This window comes from Scyliorhinus torazame, chromosome 5 (assembly GCF_047496885.1).
Source record: "Scyliorhinus torazame isolate Kashiwa2021f chromosome 5, sScyTor2.1, whole genome shotgun sequence".
Lineage (NCBI taxonomy): Eukaryota > Metazoa > Chordata > Chondrichthyes > Carcharhiniformes > Scyliorhinidae > Scyliorhinus > Scyliorhinus torazame.
In genome coordinates, this window is record NC_092711.1 from 276,338,188 (window position 1) to 276,355,375 (window position 17,188).

Below are 17,188 nucleotides of genomic sequence, written 5' to 3' on the forward strand. Positions count from 1 at the left end.
GGGTTGCTGGGTTATGGGGATAGGGGGGAAGTGTGGGCTTAAGTAGAGTGCTTTTTCGAACAGCCGGAGCAGACTCAATGGGTCGAATGTCCTCCTTCTGCACAGTAGATTCCTTGAAATTCTAAAAGTGTGCTTTTAAAGAAAGAAGATCTTTAAACCCCCAAGACCAGACAAATGACAGGTGTTCTCATTGCCGGGATTCTCCTACCCTGCGCCAGAGAATCGCCGGGGGGAGGGGGGGGGCACAAGAATCGCGCCACACCGCCCCGATGCCGGCTCGCCGATTCTCCGGCGATATTTGGGCGCCCGTGGGATCGCGGCCCCCCCCCCCCGGTCAGGGGCCATTGAAAACAGCCTCCCCGGCGATTCTCTGGGCCTCGACGGGCCAAGTGCCCGCCGAGTTCGGCCGAGTCCTGCCGGCATGGGTTACGTATGGTCCCACCCGACGGGACCTCGGAGTTCTGTATGCTGGGGTCGTCCCGGGGGGGCCTTCACGGTGACCAGGCCCACGATCGGGGCCTGCCAATCGGCGGGCGGGCTAGTTCCGTGGAGGCCTATGTTCCTCCGCGCCGGGCCCCTGTAGGGCTCCACCATATTGCCCGGGGGCCGGCGCGGTGAAGCTAACCCAAGCGCATGAGCGGACTCGCCGCAGGTGTGGCACGCATGCGCAAACCTGTGCTGGCCATGGCACACCGGCCTTCAGGTGCTGGAGCTGCGGATACCACTTAGGCACCGTACTAGCCCCGTGGGAAGGGGTGGATAGCTGCCAGTTTAGGCCCGTTGACGCCCTCGCGCCACTTTTCACGCTGGCGTCAGAACCTGGCCGCAGGATTGGAGAATCCCGGCCAATATGTTTTAAAAAGAAAGATGAATGTTAATTTTGAACACCTGAATGTATTTGTAACTACCTCACTCGCACACTCCGACAGACTGTTGCATAAACACACACACATAGACACACACATACACACACACACACACACACACACACATATATACACACAGGCATACATACACACCTTTGTTCCCAATTCCGTGGACCTGTAATCGGGATGTGCCTTTAAGCAGAAAACTCGCCTTTGAAACTGCCTGCTTGCCAGGACACTATTTCCGAGCTTTGTGTTTGGGCGAGGAGAGGCCAGACTCCTTGGGTGGATCTTGGGAACTGCATGTGGAAGGAGTCAGTTCGATTGGGTAACTCGTAGCTGGTGGGTTGACCAGGGACAGTGTTCTGCCTGACAAGTATCAGTTATTGGCCCCTGCGTGATGCTTTCTGGGAGAACTGGGCAGAAGTGTTGAGACTTTGGAAGTGAAAGGAACACTCTCCTGCTATATTGTTCTGAACGCAGTGACTGCCTGGCACATCCTTTACTGTGAACCAGAACTGATGCTGAGTGTGCAGAGAAAGTAAGAAAACCTTACCAGAGAAAAGGATCATCTCAAGCTTGAAAGAAAGAAGTACCAAAATGAAAGCCTGAACTTTAGAAAGACTTCAACTGGAAGTCAACCCAGTACATCAAAGATTCCTAACGTTTTATTTTCATTCCCTTTGCACCAACCTTTTCCCTCTGTGCTGTTTGTCTCTGTGTGTGTGTAGAGAGTGAGATGACTTTGTTGGGAAAGGATAGTAGATAGTCAGTTAAATTTTCTGTCTGTTTAATTATAATACTGTACATAATAAAAGGTTACTTGTGCTTTAAGTTACAAATCTGCCGACTGTGGTTCATTGGGCTCAACCAAGGACCTTGGGTATTTTAAATAAAATCTAATTTAATCTGTGTTACAACTCCAGGTCAACTGGGGCTGGAATTAACTCCACAATAGTCCAGGGTGTCAGGACAATACACACACATACATGCCATGCTCACACACACACACTCAAGAAAAGGCTGTGATTACAAAAGATAGCATTCATTTAGGTCTTAAAAGTTTGAAAGTTATCTGTCACACTTAATTTGGCTTGAGATGACATTTTTAAAGGTTTCTTGATCCACTGAAGGATAGAGTCTTGATATTTATAAAAACATATTCACTATGGTTCATTGCTTGCCATAACAGCTTTCTCTTGTTCCATTCCAGGTAAGGTGTATTTGGAGTCCTATGGTGAAACATTGGGCGTCATTCTCCGACCCCCCGCCGGGTCGGAGAATGGCCGTAGGCCGCCGTGAATCCCGCCCCCGCCCCCACCGAAGTCTCCGGTACCGGAGATTGGGCGGGGGCGGGAATCGGGCCGCGCCGGTTGGCGGGACCCCCCGCTGGATTCTCCGGCCCGGATGGGCCGAAGTCCCGCCCAGAAATTGCCTGTCCCGCCGGCGTAAATCAAAGCTGGTATTTACCGGCGGGACCAGGCGGCGTGGGCGGGCTCCGGGGTCCTGGGGGGGGGGGGGCGTGGGGCGATCTGGCCCCGGGGGGTGCCCCCACGGTGGCCTGGCCCGCGATCGGGGCCCACCGATCCGCGGGCGGGCCTGTGCCGTGGGGGCACTCTTTCCCTTCCGCCTCCGCTACGGCCTCCACGATGGCGGAGGCGGAAGAGACTCTCCCCACTGCGCATGCGCGGGAAACTGACAGCGGCCGCTGACGCTCCCGCGCATGCGCCGCATTTCCGCGCCAGCTGGCGGGGCAACAAACGCCATTTCCGCCAGCTGGCGGGGCGGAAATCCCTCCGGCGTCGGCCTAGCCCCTCAATGTTGGGGCTAGACCGCCAAAGATGCGGAGCATTCCGCACCTTTGGGCCGGCGCGATGCCCGTCTGATTGGCGCCGTCTTTGGCGCCAGTCGGCGGACATCCCGCAGTTGGGGGAGAATTTCGCCCATTGTTTCAGTTTCTAAATGGTGAGGTAAAAGCCAAATTCTCTGCCAATTAATGGTTCTTAGCCAAGGTCCTGTCTCTTTGCTGACCTGAATCTTTCTTCCCTGCTGCTTCTTGTTAAATGTCAAAATCTAGGGCGCAATTCAGCGGACAAAAGTTCAAGTTTGCTGAACTTTGCGTTTAGCCAGGTGTTTCTCAGGTGCCTACAATTATTTTTAAAAATAAATTTAAATTACCCTATTCTTTTTTTTTCCAATTAAAGGGCAATTTAGCATGGCCAGTCTACCTACACAGCACATATTTGGGTTGTGGGGGTGAGACCCACGCAAACACGGGGAGAATGTGGAAACTCCACATGGACAGTCACCCGGTGCTGGGATTGAACCCAGGTCCTCGTCGCCGTGAGAATGGGAGGCTATAACCCAGCAGCATAAAGTGATGGCCCACTGGAAGTACAAGAGTTTAAAGCACACTGACTTGCTCTGGGAAACTTTGTTCAAACCTCTGCTGGCTGAGGCTGTTTGGAACCTGCAACACAAGAGCCATGAAAAGCCAAGTTCAGCCCAGCACCAGCGAACTCAGAGAGGCCATGCTCCCTCTTTTTTAACTGCACTGGCTGCTGGAAAGCAGGTAGTTTTAAAGGGCCTGGTGAAATTTACAGGCCAGGAGGGAGGTAAGTGTCCAGGTGAGTGAATTGAATTTGACTGGGTTGGATTGAGTCATTGATAGGGTCGGTGGGGGCAATGAGCCGGGTCGGATCGGGTCTGGGGTCAGGTCGGGGTGGCCCGGCAGGGGAGGCATCAGGTCAGATTTGTGGGAGTTGCATCAGGGTGATCAGATTGCGGCAGTAGAGAGTGGGGGGAGTCTGTCAGGAGAGGGACTTCGAGTTGGGCCTATGGGTTAGCAGGGAGGGAGGAGTTCCATGTGACTGGGGGTCAGGGCAGAGGTGGACTTTCAATGAAACTCATAGCACTGCAGTGTGGGGCCCAGGCCAATGGGAGGAGGGCCCATATGGAGAGGTGACTGTTGTGGTGGGAACACCAATTAGAGCCTTGGTAGCTCTAAAGTTGCTGCTGTTAGCAGGCAATAAAAAACAAGCATACATCGACGTGTATTCTCAGTGGAGAAATGTTGGAAAAGGTATTGCTCATCATGACCTTCCAAACCTTATAGTAAAGCGATGTGTGCATTCATTCCAAGATGTAAATTATCTGGAAGTATTGAAGATGTGAAAATTAAAGCAAAATCCTTAGCAGAGTTTGAAAAGTACAACATTGCAATTTTGACTGTTTTGTGGAACAGTTTACTTCAAAGAATTAATGCTGTCAGCAAATTACTGCAACGTGTTGCTACAACTTTATTGCATCACAATGGTTAGCCTCAGTTAAAAATGTTGTCGTGGAAGTTGGAAATGACTATACCCCAGTGGAAGCAGAGACACGAACATTAGCCAAGGATACAAGTCCCTCTGATGGTGAGAAATGAACAAGGCACAAAGCTATTTTTTGTTGAAACTAGAAACAATTAAATTACTTTAAAAGGAAAAGAGAAGTTCATTGTTGAGACTACCAATGTTATTTGCGACACAATAATGGTTCAATTGTAGAGTAGAAGTGAATCTCTGAAGAGACTGTTGAGTTATTGTGTGTGCTTTATGACAAAGGTTTGGTGAGAATGCTAAAAGGCACTGCAGTAACAGGTTAATTGAATTTGATTAGGAGGACATAGACACAAATCTTTTTGAAGATGAAGTGAACCATTTCATCGATAATAATAAGCTCTGTGCTTCAAGATCACCAGATGATTTGTCCAGACTTGTACGTGATGGTTTGCAGGCAACCTTTCCAAATGTGGAACCCATTCTGAAGATCTTTTTGACAGTACCTGTCACAAGTGCTTCCGGTGAAAGTTCATTGTCTGTATTGAAAAGAGTGAATAAGTATCTGTGAAGTACGATGACCCAGGAATATTTGACAACTTCAGCAATAGGGACAATTGAAAATGCATCCTTACAAGGTTTTACCTATGGTGATGTGATTGATGATTTTGTGAAGAAAAAGTGCAGAAGGGAAAGCATCTGAGTTGCTGTGGATTGAAAACACCTGATAAAGCAAGAAAATCTTTAAAATATCTGTCCTTCTACCATATTCTCTCGTCTAAATTCTATTCTTTAAGAGAGAACATAGGCTGGTCTAATATAATGGCTGGTGCTCACTTACAGACAGATATAACCGGTGAGAGACCACCATCTTCCATCGCTATTTACTGGCCTTCAGACAAACACTTCTTACTCGTCTGGACAATTACAGAACAGACACCTGCCAGACAGTTGCCAGCAAAGCCACTGATATTAGACTTGGACTGGACATTCCACTTCATTTGAGTATTTGCCCCTGGAAGTTGACTTTTTCTGATTCAATCTGTCCTGTGACAGGTCTTCGTTTCTCATGAGGTAGGGATGCAACCGAGTCGCCCACTCTGCAATGTGGCCTCTCATGGGACCACACCCAAGAACCTCACAGTCGCCCCCAGTACTGACCCTCAGTATTCACCTTCTCCCATCCACTTTCCATCTGCCACTAAGGATTGGCACTCCCCCCGTCGTAATTTGGCACAAGCCCAGCAAGAAGGACACAAGAAGCGATGCCAGCATGCCAACCTGTAGACCCCCTTAAAACAATGGGTACTCCAAAGTGAATGGAAGGCAAGGTCTGTTAATGGCCCCTCTCCTTGAGATTGAGTTACTGAACCCCAGCCCTGCGTTGAACTTATCTGTCTCTCACCAACGTCCATTCCAATGCACTCTGAGCAGTGAAAGTCTGAGAAATGTTTGGCTGTCTGAGTGCTCACCTCTGATATCCCATCAGCAGTGAGGCTGCCAGGTTCATGCTTATGCAGACATGATGTAAATGGCATCAACGTGACGTCACACTGGTATCCAGTGAATATTCCATGAGAGGGGAAGGTCTGGAGCTCGTGCTTGCTAATGACATGGTAATGTATTAAAATGAGGCTCCCTGGCACCCGTGGTGTGAATCGCACCACTCCACCAAAGACCCGGGGGTGGGGGGGTGGGGGGTAAAACCAAGTTGGGGGGGGGGGGGTAAAACCAAGTCACACTAGTAGTACCGCATTTTTCGATTCTCTCCAGATTTTAGTCTGCGCCATGTTTCTCACGGAGGGAGAGTGCGGTTCAAAGTTGCCCCCAGTTTCTTTAATTATTTGGAGAAGTAATTAATTACTACAGGTTAACCTGTTGCATTTTAATGTCTTGCCCAGACATGAAGGAAAGCTCACGGATCTTGAGTAGTTCATGTGTGCAGAAAGAAAAAAACACCTGACCTCTTCATTTTATTTTGTTTTAAAGTGTCGTCAAATTTAAATCCATGAGTCAATATTATGTCAGCATGACAAATTCCATAGCACTATTTGAGTGAAGTGGATCTACCGTTTTTGTCAACATATCTCCCTCAACCAATATTATTGAGAAACAAATTAACTGGTCCTACTTGTGAGATCAAAATGTGGACAAAATGGCTGACATATTTGTCTAAATAGAAATTTTGAAATTCAAAAATGATTCATTTGAAAAGCGCTTTGAAGCGTTTTCACAACATTCAGATTGTTAAAATATATTTTTTAGTATTGGGTACTATTCTCCCCCCCCCCCCCCCCCCCCCCGCCAGGTGGGAGAATCGCAGGGGTGCCGCACGAATCGCGCCACGCTGCCCCGACCGTGATTCTCCCACCCCCCGGAAACCAGCGGCGGTCGATTTGCACCGGGCCGCTCGGAGAACCGGTAAGCGGCGATTCTCCGGCTGGATGGGCCAAGCGGCCGCTACGACATGAAATGTTCCTGCCGGCGCCGTCCACCCCTGGTCGCTGCCGGCAGGAACTCTGCGGGAACGCTGGGGGGGCGGCCTGTAGGGGGGGGGCTCCTTTACCGGGGTGGCCTCCGATGGGGTCTGGCCCGCGATCGGGGCCCACCAATCGGCGGGCCGGCCTCTCCCCCCCCCCCGGGCCTACCTCCTTCCACACGCGGCCCCAGAACACCGGCTCCATGTTGGTGAGAGGCCGGCGTGCGTAAGACATTCCCCGCGCATGCGCAGGATGGCGCGGCCCAACTGCACATGCGCAGGATTGGGCTGCCCCAACTGCACATGCGCGGGTTGGCGCGGCGACCATTTGGCGTCGCGTAAGGACGCTGGAGCGGCGTGAACCGCTCCAGCGCCGTGCTGGCCCCCTGTGGGGGCCAGAATAGGTTGTGTCCGGGCCCTGTTTGCACCGTCGTGAAATGCGACGGCGTTCACGACGGCGCGAACACTTGGCCTCAATATCAGAGAATCGCCCCCATTATTTCTGTCTGCAAATACACTTGCAAGTTCTCCTTGAAGCGGCACCGCGGCACAGTGGTTAGCACTGCTGCCTCACAGCGCCAAGGACCCTGCTCGATTCTGACCTCGGGTGACTGTCTCTGTGGAGTTTGCACATTCTCCCCGTGTCTGTGTGGGTTTCCTCTGGGTGCTCCGGTTTCCTCCCATGATCCAAAGATGTGTAGGCTCGGTGTATTGGTCGTGCTAAAATGGCCCATTAGTGTCCAAAGGTTAGGTGGGGTTACAGGGTTACGGGGATATAGTGGGAGAGTGGGCCGAGGTGGGATGCTCTTTCAGAGGGTGCGAACCAGTTGGGCCGAATGACCTCCTTCTGCACTGTAGGGATTCTATGATGTAAGCCACAAACCATCCTGACTTGGAAATACAGAATTGTTCTGTCACTGTCACTGGGTCAAAATACTGGAACTCCCTCCCTAACCACACATTGGGTGGACCTATACCACAAGGGCTGAACTACGGTTCAAGAAGTCAGCTCATCATCAGGGGCAATTAGTGATGGACAATAAATGCTGACCTATCCAGCCAAACCCACATCCCGTGAATGAATAAATAAGAAAAAAAATAGATTATAATAATGTCTACAATGTACTGAGGTATGCCAGTCATCCTAAGTGGCAATAACAAATGTTCTGTGAGAAAATGAAAAAAATCATGGTGTGTTTGCTGAGCAAGATGTCACACCAGAACTCAAAAGCTACAGCAAATCTCAGGTTTATCGAGATGGATGATAAGCATAATTTTAACTAATTCTTCATTGCAAATGAAAGGTAGTTGCCTATTGCGACACAAAGCTTTGACTACTCCTTCGGATTAGTAGCTCGGCCATCCTTGCAGTGAAGTAAGATCGAGCTACAATATTATCATTCTTGGCAGGCTTGAGTATAACATGTCGGAAATTCAAATGGGTAATCTGTTTTTCTTACTGATGTAACTAAAACTGAAAGACTGGTTCAGAAGTCATTCGTGAAATATGATTATGCAGAGCAAATACAAACAAAAAAAAATCATGCTTTTGTTCTGGACAAGAGGGGGTTTAAAATAAACAACGCTAATTTCTTCTCTCATCACCCGTCCATAAACAGAAAGGTGTTTTGATTTGCTTCCCCCTTGTTAAGCAGTGGCATATTTCCCAATCCCTTGGTTTTGATGTGATCCAGTTTTCTCTTAATGATCCCACAGCAAACTGGAGCCCACACTCAAAATGAAGGAGGAGGGCCACAGTGTTGCCTCCTTTGCATTTATACAGTAAAATAAAGATAGGGAAAATAAAGATTTACAGTGCAGAGACCACAGGGAAAATAAACTTTGTTTCAGGTGAGTTTCAGAGTCCAAAATCAAAGTTCAATAAGGTGTTCCTTCATGGAGCTCGCTGAGCTGAACAATGATGCTGAATAATTGACTTTTCCTGCAGTGTTGACTTTACGTGATAGGATAGGCAAGCAGAGATGAATCAGTCTTGTAGGTGATGGCACAGAATTTCCAGCAGAAGCAATGTAAATGAGCCATTTGTCCCAGCTATGTCAAAGCTGTGAGGTTGCTAGTCAGGTGATAAAAAGCATACTGAGACTTTGCAATTCAACAAGGAAATATTACTGGTTCCACAAGCCAGAGGCCCATGTCACCTGACTCCCACTTGTCCACACTGTCTTTGACAAAATACAAGTATTCCCCATCTGGGTCTCTGAGATTATTAAATGTCTCTGTGATCATATGCATCAGCAAACATGTAAATAATGATGGACACAACCTCTGACCAGTAGGTGGCAGTGTAAATCTACCATGTGACTCTGTACCTTGAAGAGTTGGGAGTGTTGCTCACTTTGCCTTAGTTTAATTGCTCTGTTTTATCACCTTTGCTCTTGAGTCGCCAGGTACCTTTATGATACCGCCACGTGGTTCAAGTCCGAGTAATGATCAATAATCCAATACACCGCTTAGTAAGATTTCAATCAAAGCACATTTATTATACACAGTAATCACTACTCATGTACAAATTCTACGTCTAAGCTACTTCTACAGCTAACAGGCCAATACTGAACTTGGAACTGGCCTACCAGGGCAGGGAAACAAATGGCCTTTTGTTCGGGTTCTGAGCCTGCGGGATTCAAAGTTGGTACAGATTGGTAGCTAGGAGCACCTAAATCGTAGCGAGCGTTGAAGTAAGACTTACTGGATATCAGCGGCGGCTGGACCGGTCACTGTCAAGGGTTGGTTCGCGTTGCTGAATGACCCGGCCAAGAAGAACAATTTGAACTTGGGCTTGATTCTTATAGTCCCCAGGGGCTTCCCGCCTTTCGGGGCGGACCCTGTACCTGGTTCCAAGTGATTGGACTTTGTCCCAATCACTTGGTTTGATTTTCTCCAATGCTGGAGCGGTTCCCTGATCGATGGGCGGTCCTGAGGTGGTCGTTCACCTCCCATTGTGTAGGGTTCTGCTGGCGCCAAAGAGTCTGGTTTGGCTTTATGTGTCTAAATGTTGCTCATTGTTCCCGGGGATTGCTCATTAATATGCAGATGGCTGGTGTTTTGTTATGCTGCTGGTTGCCGGTATCGATCTTGTCTGGCCTTTCCAGAGGTAAATACACACTCAACCTGCAGCTGCTCGTTTGTGTCCTGTTGGCTGACTTTCCCATCAGCCTTTGCCGTCCGCCATTTTAAATCCGGAGTTAGCCATTTTAACTGGCTACAGGAGTTAGTCGTGTTGGTGGATAGTCATACTTGCAATAGCTCTAGGATAATTTATCAGTATTAGTAGTTTGTAATATATTTCTTATAGTTACATTTGCTGTATTTTTTACTCGAGTGCATCACTACACTAATGGCGTCGGCTGCCTCTTCTACCTTCACGTCAAAACATTTGAGATTCAAAGTGCTAATCTGCTGTGCAGCTCGCTCACTGGCAAGACAAATTTTGAAAGCATCATCAAGCTGAAGCTCATTTTCTCTTAACAGGCGCTCGCGTACCTTGTCGTTAATAATCCTGAACACGATCTGATCGGATCATTGGTGACTGAGGGGGAGCAAAATTACACGACTGTGCTTTCAATCGCAAATCGGTCAGAAAACTATCAAATGATTTGCCTGCCTCCTGGCTGCGTGTACAAAATATGCAGCGCTCGAACATCTCATTTTATTTTGGAGAGCAATGCCGATTAAATTGCTTTACTACTTCCTCGAAGTTCTTGCTATCTGCCTCGCTATCAAAAACAAACTTATTAAATATTTCTATCGCTTGTGGACCTGCGGCAGTGAGCAGCAACGCTATGCGTCTCTCATCAGGCTGCGCCTGCAGACCAAGGGCTGCAACATAAGAGTTTGAATTGCTGTTTGAATACATGCCAATTCTTATCTACATTACCAGTGACTCGAAGCTGGTGTGGTGCCTTCAGACCTTGTATCCTGGACTTTGAAGTCTTACATAACATTGAGTACTAGTTGCCAGTAGTTCACGAGGTTAGTAGACATTTTTTGTCTTTTTGTACCTTCTTCTTCTTCGCAGATATCTTTAGTTGTTCGGATCTTCAAAGAATTGTATTCTTAGTAGATCTTCAGTCCTAGTATCATATTATACCTTCAAACCAATCCTGGTATCATGTTATGTTCTTGTGTTATGGCCGGTAGGAATGATACACAATAGAACATCTAGTCCTTGACTAGTTAAAGTATTTTATTATAAAACAAATGCATGGTAAAGATAACAATAAGAAATATATTACAAACTACCAATACTGATAAATTATCCTCGCGCTACTGCAAGTATGACTATCCACCAACATGACTAACTCCCAACTCCCCAAGGTACAGAGTCACATGGTAGGTTTACACTGCTACCTGCTGGTCAGAGGTCATGTACATCATTATATACATGATGGCTTATGCTTTTCATCACAGTCTCAATTCTCATTAAGAATTGAAAGGAAGTTTGCAAGACCCTTTGTCTTAGCAGACAGGCACACTCCTGTTGGCCTTTGTGTAACTTTTTCGAGTTTGGTCTGTGAGCCCATAGGGGGTCTTTAGTGGCTCTTCAGAGATATCGTTGTGCGAATTTCCCCCAAACTGCCAGGTAGTTCATTTTGTTTGGTGTCACAGATAGACATAGATTCAAACATTATAGGTCTTTGCCCAGTTTGAAATTTTTAGACACCAATGAGTATATCTCTCTGTATTTTATAAAAATAAAGTATAAGGGGAGGTCATAGTCCCTCACACTTTTCTATACCATTTACTCTGGTTGTTAAATATCATAACCCGTTAAATAATTGTTCATGACGATTTATTGTGTTCGATAGTTCTAGTAAAACTTAAGTTTCTTAATTTAGCCAAGTGGCTAATTCTTGCAATTTTGATTTCAATAGAAATAACAAGCAAGAAAAATGTTGCTAGACGCGTCAGTATCCACTTGCTATCGTGACCAAAGGAATTCTCATTGCTCATCCTTCCCCCAATTTATGGAGTCAAGTTGTTCAATCACAACGACAGGTGATAACATTTGCCACAAGTTGAATATTTTAGGTACTTTTATTAGCAAATAAAAATTTATAATGGTGAAATCATTACACTCTTTAAATGCAACGTAATTAATCTCCCATTTATTGTGTTCATGGAGTGAATGTTTGTGATCAGAATGACAATGGGTATGTTGTAAAATTAAGAAACAAAGCAGAATTTGACTGGTTAATATTTATTGATTGGGGGATAAAGATTGGAAACTGAGCCATATGATGTTCCCACAGCACACAAAGCCACATTTAATAATTCCCCAAAGTGTATCAACCCAGAATAATATCTGGCTTGAGTTTCTGAATATTATAAAAAAAGAAATGATCTGCTTACAGAGACAACCTCACCATGAAATAAATGATGATATTTTTTATTTGCAAACTCTTTTCTCAGACTCTGTGAATAATATTATTACTGATATGAAAGGCTGCCTTTTCACACTCTGACTGATCTTACTCTCAAATGAAATCTGTAGAGAGTAAAATTAGATGGGGGAGAAAATGAGTTATCATTTTCATTCAAAAATGGGGTTGGATTGAACCCAAACCAAACTGGTTATTAGTATCCTTCATTTGCAGCTGTTTCGACATCTGCTCTTATTACAGGTAGGCATGAACATGGCATCCGGAACTTCCACCAAAAACAGCTGGGAGTCACATTGCATACAAATAGCGGGTCAAGCAATGTCATTTAGACCCCAATCCCATTTTCAGCAGCCACTGCCTATCGTCAATTCCAGATAGCCAGCAAGGGGTACAAATGGTGGCTGGTTTAGCTCAGTTGGCTGGACAGCTGGTTTGTGGTCCGGAGCGAGGACAACATTGCGGATTCAATTCCCGTACCGGGTGAGGTTATTCATGAAAGCTCCACCTCTTCATCCTTGCCCCTTATCGGAGGTGTGGTTATCCTCAGGTTAAGTCGCCACCAGTCAACTCTCTCCCTCAAAGGGGAAAGGAACCTATGTTCGTCTGAGACAATGGCGACTTTACTTACTTGGTGCCGTTTGGATGGTGGTTATTTGGAGCAACGCTTACTCAGAGTCAGAGCAGCTCTCAGGTAAAGTCGTTGATCACATTTTTCTGGCAGTCACTTGTGGATATTCTGCCATAACAGATGTGAACATTCATGTAATAGCAGCTCTAGTTTCTGGACTTGGCTACTGCTCTGCAGTATTTCTTCTCCCTGAATAGATCTCTGTTTCTGAATCTCTGATTCCATTTATCTGCCCACCATGCCCCTCAGCTTGCCGAACCCCCTGCTATTATCTCAGCCTGAATCAAGGCTATTAGCTACCTTGGCATCTTAGTTGAAACTGAGATGGATATCCAACCCTACTTCCTCCCTATCACCAAAACTGTCTTATTGACAACTTAATAACATTGCCTGTCTCCATCCCTGCTTCAGCCCATCTGCTGATGAAACTCTCATCCATGCAGTTTTTAAAAATCTCTGCACTGGACTATGCCAATGTCATCCTGGCTGGCCTCCCATTTTCCACCCTATTTAACTGTGAACTCATCCAAAATTCATCTGCCTGATGCGCACCAAGTCCCCGTTCACCCGCCACCTCTCTGCTCGCTGACCTACATTGGGTCTGCAATAACCTGCATGTAACACGGATGAGGTTCATCCAGCTGGGGATGATTGTTCCCTTGTCCTGATTGGAGTAGGAATTAACCAGCATTTGTATACTAGCTCAGGAGTAAGGACCCGGTAATGTGTATCCGGACCCTATGTATGTGCTGCTGGAAAGCTGAATAATGGTCTCCCTGTGAACTCGCCAGAATCCCCTTGCCATTACTACATTGGTGACAAGGGGGATTGGAGCTGTCCCTGAAATCTCTTTGAAGAGTATTTTAATACCATGTGAACTGAGGTACGGACTATATTTTGTTGCTGTGCTGTCTTTTCCAGACCCTGTGTTGAGATGGAAGATGAGTGCTGAGCCGAAGTTTCTGATGCCGGCTTGTGGAGCTTATATGCTGCATATGTTCCGGGGTCCGCTGTATCTGGCAGTACTGGAATTGGCATCATCGGAGGCAACATCTGGTGGTGGTTGCAAATGGCCGAAGAATTCAAGTTTACGACCAAATCGGGGGTGGCGCTGCTTTTCCAACGCTCCGTCCCTCCAAAGCAGCATACTCTAGGAGTACGCCACGCCATATATCGACGGCCTCAGGACATTGCCTGAGGCCCGCCCTCCCCCCAATATTCCACCCTCGACCGGCCGAGTTCCCGACGGCGTGGGTCTCTCATGGTCACATCCGTCGAGAACTCAGTGTGGCGGCTGCGGACTCAGTCCACCTTAGTCAGCGGAGGGCCTATCCGCGGGCAAGGGGGGACATTATTCGGGGCTGGGGACACTATGGGGGGTGTGGTCCGGGACGCGCGAGCCAGCTGGAGGGTGGGATTATTTTGCGGGCCGAGTCCGCGAGCGGCTCCCACCATGAAGCAAGGCGCGGCCGCTGCAGGCCGCCTCTGTGTGCAAGCGCAGCCACGGACCCGGCAGTTCTCCTGGGCGTATTGGCAGCTATAGCTGGGTGCTCTACATTGCCTCCTGCTAGCCCCCAGCAAAACGGGGAAATGGCGGCCATTTTACGCCAGATTTCCTGGCCTAAAATGCCACCGTTCCTACCCCAGCATGGGGACATAGCCCCAGAATTGAAGAATCCAGACCTAGGTGTCTCACTCTAATATGCAGATTTGCTAGAATGTGATCTGCCCACAGTCCGCAGATTTCAAATCACAACGTTTAGCGAGGCGTGGTGAGTTCGGTAGATCCAGGAAAAGGGATCTCCCAGCATCTACCGGCCACGTTGCACCGCGCTTGGCCATCCTTCGGGTGTAATGCGGCTGGTAGATCGTGTCTTATGTCCCCGTGAAACACCTTGGGACATTTTCATATATTAAAGGTGCTCATACATTCAATTTACAGTCCAGAAGAAGGCCATTCGGCTCATCGAGTCTGCACCGGCTCTTGGAAAGAGCACCCTATTTAAACCCGCACCTCCACCCTATCCACGTAACACAATAACACCACCTCATCTTTTGGACACTAAGGGGCAATTCAGAATGGCCAATCCACTAAACCTGCACAAACATGGACAGTGGGAGGAAACTGGAGCACCCGGAGGAACCCATGCAGAAACGGGGAGAAAGTGCAAACTCCACACAGACAGTCACCCGAGGCCGGAATTGAACCTGGGACCCTGGAGCTGTGAGGCAGCAGTGATAACCACTGTGCCACCGCGCTGCCCTAAAGATGCAAGTTATTGAAAGAAAGTACCAAGAATCATGCTGGCATGATTAGCTGTCAACTACATTTGGATAACGGCTGAATTGGTTGCGGTGTTATGTCCGCATGTGATTGCGAGTTATTTTATATTGATTTCATTTAACAAAAGAAATAGCCCTGAATGCTGAGGAGTTTTACCTTGTTAAGTGGTTGCGAAATGATGGGAAAGCTGAATCTCTTCAGAACCTATCTAGCAATTGATTAACAGTCCACATTTGTAATAGGAGTAATGACAAGAAGAATTTGTAAACCAAGCAGGAAAAGATCAGATGAACTCCCTTTTGATATCCAGAGAGCAGTTCACATTTGCACTTGCTCTCCTGTCAGAACCGGAGGTTCCTCCATTTCCTTGCTTCTGCTCTGCTCCCTACATGGTTCAGCCTTTTCTTTTATTGCCAGTAGCTTTCAGCAGAAATGTCAAATATTACACAGTAGCTCCCTTTTCATTGCTCACCACTGCAGCTTATTCCTCAAATTTCTACAGTGCAGTTTCAGCATGTGGAGATATCATGGCCCCATGCCCAAGGACAAAAGAAGCCAATCTATAGAAATGACCTGATACCTGGTTATCGAGATACGCTAGGAAAGTGAAGTTGAGGATTATCAAGGATTGGTCAGTGTGAGCCATGATCTCATTGAATGGAGGATTCAGTGGGATGAATGGTGTACCTTTGCTCCTACGTCACATGGTAATATGGCTTGTTACACCTCTGAAGGGTTACAAATGTTATGTTTTTGGGGCTTGTCTGTCCTTTTTATTTCGCGCAGTAAGATGTTCATGTTTCATTCCGCAAATGGCTATATCTCAGTTTCACGGGATCCTTCTGATCTTCAGAACGCTTCAAAAGTGACTTTAACAGTCTATTTTAGGCTTCAACTTTCACACTTTCCCCAATGACTTCAAGTGTCTCATCTTTGAAGCAGATTTTGGAATCTCCTTGATTGTTCGTTCATTTTAAAAATTATCATACTCCCCAGCTGGATTGACACACATTGTATCCCTTACCATTTTTATACTGATTAAAAAAGGGTAATAGGTGATTTGTTTTACTGTAAATGCTTCCTGATTGGCTGCACTGTTGAGAACTTGTCATAATGACCTCCAAGAATGGGCACTGTGTACAATGTGTGTTTCTGTGACTTCTCACGAGGAGAGGAGACATATTGGGGCGGTTCTCTGAGCCCCGCGCCGGGCCGGAGAATCACCGCAACCGCGCCATGACGCCACGACGCCGGCGCGCGATTCTCCGAGGTGCGGAGAATCGGCACCATTTGCGCCGGCGAGTTTGGCTGGAATCGGCGGGACCGCCGATTCTCCAGCCCGGATGGGCCGAGCGGCCGGGATGATCCAACAGAGTCCCGGCGACGCCATTGACCCCTGGTCGCTGCCTGTGGGAACTCTGCGCGAACGGTCAGGGGGTGGCCTGTGGGGGAGGGGGGGCTCCTTCACCAGGGGGGGGGCCTCCGATGGGGTCTGGCCCGTGATCGGGGCCCACCGATCGGCGGACCGGCCTCCCCCCCACCCCCCACCCCCCAGGCCTACTTTCTGGTGCGGCCGGCCCCTGAACACCGACACGATGTTGTGTCGGGTCTGGCGTGCTAAAGATGTCCCCCACGCAAACACAGGTTGGCGCGGCCCAACTGCGCATGCGCGGGTTGGGGTGGTGCCCATTTGGCGCCGGGAAAGGAGGCTGGAGCGGCATGAACATCTCCAGCGCCATGCTGGACCCCTGTGGGGGCCAGAATCGGACATACCCGAGCCCGATTCGCACCGTTGAGAAACGCAACGGCGTTCACAACGGTGCGAACACTTGGGCTCCACATTGGAGAAACGCCCCCATTAACTTGCATTTAACACCATCAGCAGATTAATAACAAATTAAATCCCTTTGGTTAGGGTGGCTTTCTAAACGCAATATCTACAAGTTTGTAGTTTATGAAACTGTGATAATTCCTTGCAATTAACACTTATGATCTTAACAACTGAATTTATGTGGGAGTGTGAGATGATAATGGATTTAATATTTGAAATATCCTATTGAAATAGAATTTTTCTATCAAAACAATCAGGATTTAGTAAAGGTTCATTTAGAACCTCAGTTGGATTTGGCTAAAATAACTTCTGTTTCACATGTTATCTGAACAAAATGGGTCAATTATTATTGCTGTAACATATCAGAAAAAGTGTGGA